A 10,353-nucleotide genomic window follows, 5' to 3' on the forward strand; every position below is an offset into this window, starting at 1 on the left:
GATAATATATATAAGCATCTGGATAAACAGAGTCTGATTAGGAACAGTCAACATGGATTTGTGCCTGGAAGGTCATGTTTGACTAATCTTCTTGAATTTTTTGAAGAGGTTACTAGGGAAATTGACGAGGGTAAAGCAGTGGATGTTGTCTATATGGACTTTAGTAAGGCCTTTGACAAGGTTCCTCATGGAAGGTTGGTTAAGAAGGTTCAACTGTTGGGTATAAATGCAGGAGTAGCAAGATGGATTCAACAGTGGCTGAATGGGAGACGCCAGAGGGTAATGGTGGATGTCTGTTTGTCGGGTTGGAGGCAGGTGATTAGTGGGGTGCCTCAGGGATCTGTGTTGGGTCCTTTGTTGTTTGTCATGTACATCAATGATCTGGATGAAGGTGTGGTAAATTGGATTAGTAAGTATGCAGATGATACCAAGATAGGGGGTGTTGTGGATAATGAAGAGGATTTCCAAAGTCTACAGAGTGATTTAGGCCATTTGGAAGAATGGGCTGAAAGATGGCAGATGGAGTTTAATACTGATAAATGTGAGGTGCTACACCTTGGCAGGACAAATCAAAATAGGACGTACATGGTAAATTGTAGGGAATTGAAGAATGCAGTTGAACAGAGGGATCTGGGAATAACCGTGCATAGTTCATTGAAGGTGGAATCTCATATAGATAGGGTGGTAAAGAAAGCTTTTGGTATGCTAGCCTTTATAAATCAGAGCATTGAGTATAGAAGCTGGGATGTAATGTTAAAATTGTACAAGGCATTGGTGAGACCAAATCTGGAGTATGGTGTACAATTTTCATCGCCCAATTATAGGAAGGATGTCAACAAAATAGAGAGAGTACAGAGGAGATTTACTAGAATTTTGCCTGGGTTTCAACAACTAAGTTACAGAGAAAGGTTGAATAAGTTAGGTCTTTATTCTCTGGAGCGCAGAAGGTTAAGGGGGGACTTGATAGAGGTCTTTAAAATGATGAGAGGGATAGACAGAGTTGATGTGGACAAGCTTTTCCCTTTGAGAATAGGGAAGATTCAAACAAGAGGACATGACTTCAGAATTAAGGGACAGAAGTTTAGGGGTAACATGAGGGGGAACTTCTTTACTCAGAGAGTGGTAGCGGTGTGGAATGAGCTTCCAGTGGAAGTGGTGGAGGCAGGTTCGTTGGTATCATTTAAAAATAAATTGGATAGGCATATGGATGAGAAGGGAATGGAGGGTTATGGTATGAGTGCAGGCAGGTGGGACTAAGGGAAAATAATTGTTCGGCACGGACTTGTAGGGCCGAGATGGCCTGTTTCCGTGCTGTAATCGTTATATGGTTATATGGTTATAACATGCCTCCAGACTTACTGGATGAAGCAATGAAGACAAAGGCTGAATCAGCAAATCTAATATCATACTTATACAACATTATTTTAAATATAGAAATACCTACAACTGATGGTATTAGAAGAGACTGGAAACAAGAACTAGCTATAAAAATTTCAAAAGAGAGCTGGGATAAACACTTACTATATGTGCATAAATGCTCGATCAACGTACGACATATTCTAATTCAATTCAAAACATTACATAGACTATATTATTCAAAAACCAAAATAAATAAACTTTTCCCCAATGTCTCACCCACTTGTGATAAATGTCAGTCTCAAGAAGCTACCATAGCGCACTCTTTTGTTTTTTGTATAAAAATCCAAAAATTCTGGAACGAAATATTTGAAATCTTCACAAAATTAATTAAAATAAAACTTGTACCAAAAGCAGAATGGATCATTTTTGGAATATCGGAAGGTAACCCCGAACTAAACGTGTTTCAAAAGAACTTACTTAATTACGGGCTAATAATGGGAAAAAAGCTTATACTCAAATTCTGGAAAAACGCTCCAATACCAACAATAAAAATGTGGATTTCAAACATGTTCGAAACATTACACCTGGAAGAGATGAGACTCCTCCTAGCAGGCAAAGCAGACCACTTCCAAAATACGTGGTCTGCATTTATGGAACTATTAGAAGCATAAGGTGCAATAGTAATTTAAAAAATAAATGGTACCAGGATCTGGTAACGGGGGGTAAAAAAACACGGTTGGTATATCCTTTTTTGCGGAGTTTTGTGTTATAATAGAGCGATTGTTTCTCCTTTTTTTTCTATCCTTTCGAGGGTCTATTTCCTTTCTTTACTTCTTTCTCTAACTTCTTTTCTAAGGGGCTTTCTTTTCCCAACACTTTCCTGCACCTTCACGACTCTTGCTCACTTTCCTTACTTCTTTTATTTCTACCTTTTTTAAAGCTCGATAAATGAAGTGGTACAACAAATGTAATAAGATATATGTGATGTGTATTACTGTAATTTACTGTACTTCTAATAAAAATAAATAAATAAATAAAATAAATTTTTTAAATGGTCTTTCAATAAGCTAGGATACTGTCTGATTCACCTCTATCCTTTAGCAGACATTGTACTTTTGTCTATGGAATTGGTGGTCTACAATGCTGAGAACTATATTTTGCTTTCAGTATCCTCCTGTTTGCTCCCACTCTTGAGTTGGTCTTGATGTATATTATTGTCTGTTCTGATTGAATAGCATGACAAACAGAACTTCTCACTGTACCTCGGTACATGTGACAATTATAAATCTAAATCTAAACCTAAACCAAAGGGCAACATCTCACATTCGGTTGGATTAAACACCTTCTGCCGTTTTTCCATCTCTTTCTATGGCTGATTAACAGTATATCCCATTGTATATTTTGACAGCTTTCCTCACAGTCCACGATCCCAGTAGTCTTGGTGTCATCTGCAAACTTAATAACCAGCCTATCTATGTCAATGTCCAAGTCATATATATACGTCACAAACAGCCAGGGCCCGACCACAGATCCCGGTGAAACCCCACTGGTCACACACCTCCAGCCTGAATATTGTCATTCAATCGCAACCTATTGTCTTCTACCAACAAGCCAGTTATGATTCCATAAGACCAAGTCACTATTAATCCCATGCATCTTAATCTTCTGGATCTGTCCCTAATTAACCCATTCTCTTCCAAATGGGAATAAATCCTATCCCGTAGAATTCTTTCCAATAATAGACAATAGACAATAGGTGCAGGAGTAGGCCATTCGGCCCTTCGAGCCAGCACTGCCATTCAATGTGATCGTGGCTGATCATCCACAATCAGTACCCCGTTCCTGCCTTCTCCCCATATCCCTTGACTCCGCTATCTTTAAGAGCTCTATCCAACTCTCTCTTGAAAGCATCCAGAGAACCAGCATCCACCGCCTTCTGAGGCAGAGAATTCCACAGACTCACAACTTTCTGTGTGAAAAAGTTTTTCCTCATCTCCGTTCTAAAAGGCTTACCCCTTATTCTTAAACTGTGGCCCCTGGTTCTGTACTCCCGCAAAATCGGGAACATGTTTCCTGCCTCTAGCGTGTCCAAACCCTTAATAATTTTATATGTTTCAATAAGTTAACCTCTCATCCTTCTAAATTCCAGAGTATACAAGCCCAGCCGCTCCATTCTATCAACATATGACAGTAACGCCATCCCGGGAATTAACCTTGTGAACCTACGGTACACCCCTTCAATAGCAAGAATGTCCATCCTCTAATTTGCAGACCAAAACTGCACACAATTTTCCAGATATTCCCTTTCTAAATAAAGGAACAACATTAGCTGCTCTCTAGTCCTCCAGGACCTTGCCCATGGCAAGAGAAGACACAAAGATCTATGTCAAGGTTCTCTCAATTTCATCTTCTGCCTCTGTCAATATCTTGGAATAGATCTCATCAGGCCCTAGGGATTTATCCACGTTTATGCTCTTCATGAACCCCAATACCCCCTCCTTCTTAATGCCCCTCCCTATTAGTATTCTCAACACTGATCTCATTGTCCTCCATGTCCTTCTCCTTGATGAAAACAGATGCAAAGTACTAATTTAGTACCTTGCAAACATCCTGTTACACCAGCACAAATTCTCTCCTTTATCCTTGAACAGTCCTACCTTCTCCCTAATTACCCTCCTGTTTTTAATGCAGGTATGAAAATCCTTGGAATTTTCTTTAATCCGACCCACCAAAACCATTTTTGGCCCTTCTATTTGCCCGCTTGAGTTCTTGCTTTATATTCCTCAAAGGCTCTCTCTGATATTGCTTGAGCGCATTCATTGTCCACTCCCAGTTGATCTGTGAAAGTCGTTCCAGATTTGTGACAATGATTCTTTGTAGAATTGCAACTTGTTGAACTTGCAATAATAAGGTCATAAGGTCATAAGTGATAGTAGTAGTATTAGGCCATTCGGCCCATCAAGTCTACTCCGCCATTCCATTGTGGCTGATCTATCTCTCCCTCCTAACTCCATTCTCCTGCCTTCTCCTCATGACCTTTGACACCTGTGAGTGCATCACGTGGGAGAGCAGATGTTCCCACAACTTTGAATCCCTAATCTACCAATCCACATCATAGATACATAGATACATAGAAAATAGGTGCAGGAGTAGGCCATTCGGCCCTTCGAGCCTGCACCGCCATTCAATATGATCATGGCTGATCATCCAACTCAGTATCCTGTACCTGCCTTCTCTCCATACCCCTTTAGCCACAAGGGCCACATCTAACTCCCTCTTAAATATAGCCAATGAACTGGCCTCAACTACCCTCTGTGGCAGAGAGTTCCAGAGATTCACCACTCTCTGTGTGAAAAAGTTTCTTCTCATCTCGGTCCTAAAGGATTTCCCCCTTATCCTTAAGCTGTGACCCCTTGTCCTGGACTTCCCCAACATCGGGAACAATCTTCCTGCATCTAGCCTGTCCAACCCCATAAGAATTTTGTACGTTTCTATAAGATCCCCTCTCAATCTCCTAAATTCTAGCGAGTATAAGCCAAGTCTATCCAGTCTTTCTTCATATGAAAGTCCTGACATCCCAGGAATCAGTCTGGTGAACCTTCTCTGCACTCCCTCTATGGCTATAATGTCCTTCCTCAGATTTGGAGACCAAAACTGTACGCAATACTCCAGGTGTGGTCTCACCAAGACCCTGTACAACTGCATTAGAACCTCCCTGCTCCTATACTCAAATCCTTTTGCTATGAAAGCTAACATACCATTCACCATGGGATATGGGAGTAAATAGGGATACTGGGAGGAAACCTAAGCAGTCACAATGAGAACATGAAAACTCCATGCAGACAGCATTCAAGATGAGATTTAAACATGCATCTTTGGCACTGCGAGGCAGATCTCTAATTTACTACTCTGCGACTGAGTAGATGTTATGAATTGATATTATACGGACGTAATATATAATACAGATCCAATTTACTTGTGACTGAAGTGGTAGGTATTGAGGTCACTGGCTAAACCTACAGGTGAGTGGGGTTATTGCGAGTGGCTAAACTAATATTGCCTTTTTTTGATTGTTTATTCATTCTTTGCCAGAAGCTCATCTTAATAAGTTTCACATTTAGCTTTCAATATCTCCTTCTTGAAGGTTCAAACGGTGTAGCTTTGATTCTGATTTTTAAAAAACCACAAAGTATTTTTGGTATTAAATTTTCCTGCCAACATTGCTTTTCTTATTAGCCCGCATAGTAATAACTTCACAACGATCAGGTTGTTTATTGATTCCAAAGTACTTTGACATTCTGAATACAAGGTAAAGTACCATCTAAACCAGGTTATTTTCTAACATTGCTCCTTATTTTAATTGTTTAGTGAACCAATGAATCAAGTGGCGTGTTTGCGATGCACTTCTGTTAACGTTGCTGTGGTTTTGCAGAATTTATTAGTGGATATTTTCTTTACAGGCTATTTTAACTTCAGATGGTTTGACATCACATTTATTACATAATGACTCTTCGAAATAAATGGCGACTGGCTTTGTGATATTGTCGTTGTATTAAATATTTATGTAAAGCGCTATCAAGAACACAATAGGCCAAATACTTTACTTGTGTTGTAAATCTCTCAAGGGAATCTAGTGAAGAGTAGAAAGATATTGACCTGAAATACTAAGTTTGTTTATTTCTTATAGATGCCCCGTGACCTGCTGAGTATTTTCAACATTTTCTGTTTTAACATTAATGTGTAGAATGAAGCCATTGTACATCATGCAGGTGCCTCATATTAATTGTAGCGGCAGATTTTCATATCTTTCGGGAAATTAACACCCTAGTCGCTAAAAGGATGAGCAGGGATAAGGGGAATATCTTCGATATGCATACAAGCTCATTTACAGAGACCTTAAGAGCTTCTTCACTGATAAGTCTTCAAAAACACAGTCCTTTGATTAATAAATGCTTTATTGTTGATAAAAAACAGTAAGATACAGCCTTCTTTACAGTTTCTTCCGACTCGTTGCTGCAATCTTCATCGAAATCCAGCTTATTACTTCAAACATTAAAAACTCCTCGTGTCTCCGTTACACTTCGCATGATCTCCTTTATGGCTCGCATGATCTCGCATAGCCCGCATGGTCGAAGGGTTAACCTTCTCCCTGGCTCGCTCCAAACTACACTAAAAACTAAACTACTGCACAAGCATCTTAGCTCCAAACACGCCCAGAAACACGTCATAAATCCCACCCACAATATAACGGGCAGTCTAAAATTTAAAGGCACATGCCATCAAATGGCCACTACTGTTAAGAACAATTATTTTTGCAGCAGCTTGTTAAGAAATTAATTGTGATGACGTGAATAATCATGAAATAGCGGTATATTTTAGTATATCAATGCAGCATAGTGGGACTCTGGAATAGATTATTTGAGTTCATATATTCCTCGATCTTCAAAAGTAATTTTCGCATTGACTGGTTCCTTAACTTGACATGAATAACAGGAAAATATTACAAATCCAAGCGATGGATACATAGTTCAATACCTGTACTAACATTGCAAATACAACTGTGGGAAACATGTTTTCTTTGTTCATCAGATTCGGAAGAACAGTTTGAACACGCAGTGCATCATATCGACTTGATTGTATTTTTTCCTTGGAGTACCACAGCAGAAGGAGTGGTGCCGACCTGTGACCTTTCGATCCTGCCCTTGGTTTCTCATGGACAAACATAAAGTAAAGCGACTGTGTCTTGATCAAATATTTGAAGGTTGGAAGCTACTCATCACAAATTTGCAATTACCAATTCACAAAAGTAATTTATTTGTTAAAGTAGAGTTTTTGTGGATCAGTAGTTATTTGGTATGGTTATAACGTTCTTGCGTCAAATAAGATAGGTAAAACACAAATAATAACAATAATTACAAATAATTACACAGTAGCCTTTTTTAATTCAAATAGTTTGAAATGAAGGTTCATTTGCCACAGTGGGCAAATACATCGTTGAACAATCAAATATCTCCAATATCATTTAGAAATGCTTATCTGTCTCAAACTCGTGAAACATCGGTTAACAATGGATCTAGATAATTTCTGTCAATAGAGGAGTTATCTTTCGAAAATAAAGGTTTTATAAATTTATATTACTAAAAGTAAGATCTTGACCGCTTTTGAATCACTGCGATGTGATTTCCGAGAGAACGCCGCCACTTACGGCCGTCATTTTTGGCCACCTCGCTCAGAGCCCCCCTCCGCCGGACTGGACCAGAGGATTTATCCCATCAATGGAAAATCAGAGAGATATTAATGTTTTTTTTTAAATTGCCATTCTCTGCTGCCCCTGCTGGTGGGAGGGGGGAGGGACTATCAACCCCGGAAGTGGTGTGCCTCACTCAGTCTCTGCAAGATGGACGAAGCGAGAGGATCATGTCTCTCTGAGCTATGAATAACATGTCTACTCAACTGTGAGTGCCCTTAATGTGGTTTGAAAATGAAAATATGGTTGGTTTGAGGTAAAAAGGCACTGCAAATGGTTGTTTGGGGGGTTTTGGGTTGAAGTAAAAAGGCACTGCAAATGGTTGTTTGGGGGTTTTCGGTTAGAAACATAGAAACATAGAAAATAGGTGCAGGAGTACGCCACTTGGCCCTTCGAGCCAGCACTGCCATTCATTGCGATCATGGCTGATCGTCCCCTATCAATAACCCATGCCTGCCTTCTCCCCATATCCCTTGACCCCACTAGCCCCTAGAGCTCTATCTAACTCTCTCTTAAATCCATCCAGTGATTTGGCCTCCACTGCTCTCTGTGGCAGGGAATTCCATAAATTCACAACTCTCTGGGTGAAAAAGTTTTTTCGCACCTCAGTCTTAAATGACCTCCCCTTTATTCTAAAACTGTGGCCCCTGGTTCTGGACTCATTGGGAACATTTTTCCTGCATCTAGCTTGTCCAGTCCTTTTATAATTTTATATGTTTCTATAAGATCCCCCTCATCCTTCTAAACTCCAGTGAATACAAGCGTAGTCTTTTCAATCTTTCCTCATATGACAGTTCCGCCATCCCAGGGATCAATCTCATGAACGTACGCTGCACTGCCTCGATCACAAGGGTGTCCTTCCTCAAATTAGGAGACCAAAACTGTACACAATACTCTAGATGTGGTCTCACCAGAGCCCTATACAACTGCAGAAAACCTCTCTCCTCCTATACTGAAATCCTCTTGTTATGAAGGCCAACATTCCATTAGCTTTCTTCACTGCGTGCTGTACCTGTAAGCCAACTTTCAGTGACCGGTGTACAAGAACGCCCAGGTCTCGCTGCACCTCCCCCTTACCTAACCGAACCCCATTGAGATAATAATCTGCCCCCTTGTTTTTGCCGCCAATGTGGATAACCTCACATTTATCTATATTATACTGCATCTGCCACGCATCTGCCCACTCACTCAACCTGTCCAGGTCACACTGCAACCTCCTAACATCCTCTTCACAGTTCACACTGCCACCCAGCTTTGTGTCATCAGCAAACTTGCTAGTGTTGCTCCTAATTCCCTCTTCCAAATCATTAATATATATGGTAAACAGTTGCGGCCCCAACACCGAGCCTTGCGGCACTCCACTCGCCACTGCCTGCCATTCTGAAAAGGACCCGTTCACTCCTACTCTTTGCTTCCGGTCTGCCAACCAGTTTTTATCCATGTCAACACCCTACCCCCACTACCATGCGCTCTAATTTTAGTCACCAGTCTCCCATGCGGGATCTTATCAAAGGCTTTCTGAAAGTCCACAGACACCCCTTCATCCATTTTACTTGTCACATCCTCAAAAAATTCCAGAAGATTAGTCAAGCATGATTTCCCTTTCAGAAATCCATGTTGACTTGGACTAATCCTTTTACTGCTATCCAAATGCCCCATTATTACCTCTTTAATAATTGACTCCAGCATCTTTCCCACCACCGAAGTCAGGCTAACTGGCCTGTAATTCCCCATTTTCTCTCTCGCTCCTTTCTTGAAAAGTGGGATAGCATTACCCCCAAAAATGAAAATTTCTATCTGTCAAGTCTTCTAATGTTTTGCAGTTTCCCCGCTTGAAAGGGATTTAATTTATCTACCCCGAAATGATGAACTGGATTCACTCAGACCAAACACTTCTTTTCCACCTTTTATTTTCTCCTTCTTTTATTTTGGCAGATTAGTTTTTATCAGTTTAGGTCTTTATCAGTTTTGGTCTTTAACAGTTTTGGTCTTTAACAGTTTTGGTCTTTAACAGTTTTGGTCTTTAACAGTTGAAAAACCCTGTCATCTTGGTTAACAAACACCGCCAGTATCAACACGTTAGCCAGACAAGTTTCTCAGCTATTCAAGGGTTAAACAGAGTCTCTGGGGCTGCAGTCTTCGACTCAGTCCATTTAGAGTTCAGTCCTTACCGGCTGCCAATCGGGTCTGTAGAAAATCAGTCCTGCTTGCCTTTTCTGGCTCTCGCGGCAGTCTTTTCGGACAGTCCTTTTGATTTACTTTCCAGTTCTGCTGCTCGCTAATCTCTTGTCTCTCCTTCACTGGCTTCTGGTGCTCTGTGCCCTTTTGACCCACAGGCAGAACTCGGCAGGCTGGGGTTCCGCCCACTTTAATCTGTCTCGTGATTTCAATTGTAGCATTTCTCTGCTCGCAAGTTTCTTGCATTTCAGTTTGACTTGACACCTCCCACTCGATCTTCCAATGGAACCACTTGGGAGATCGACGCTTTAAAGTCAAACTTTTAATGGGGTTTTGAACTTAGTCACCTGATGCATCTTTGTCTTGTTCTTCTACTGGAAGTAAGACAACCAGCCGCCTAACATCCCTGTGAACTATCGTGGCTTGGATCCTCTCCTTCCCCTGAGTGGAATGCCTTGCCCTTCCTTTCAAAGCTTTTGTCAGAGGAATGGAGTAGCTTGGAAAGACCCGTACATTAACGTCTCTCACGATGCCTTTGCGGTCTGGATTGGAGCTGACGACTCTGCCCA

General features: G+C 40.8%; 1 long non-coding RNA gene across 1 annotated transcript; it reads right to left on the reverse strand.

Annotated features, from left to right (window-relative positions):
- Positions 1-6,368: 6,368 nt before the first annotated feature.
- LOC116976437 lies at positions 6,369-6,535 on the reverse strand. The gene is made up of 2 exons (XR_004412960.1): positions 6,502-6,535; positions 6,369-6,470 (listed from the first exon to the last, which is right to left on the reverse strand). It is a non-coding gene; the product is annotated as an uncharacterized LOC116976437 (long non-coding RNA).
- Between the last annotated feature and the right edge of the window lie 3,818 nt (positions 6,536-10,353).

The sequence above is a fragment of the Amblyraja radiata genome, chromosome 1 (assembly GCF_010909765.2).
Source record: "Amblyraja radiata isolate CabotCenter1 chromosome 1, sAmbRad1.1.pri, whole genome shotgun sequence".
Classification (NCBI taxonomy): domain Eukaryota; kingdom Metazoa; phylum Chordata; class Chondrichthyes; order Rajiformes; family Rajidae; genus Amblyraja; species Amblyraja radiata.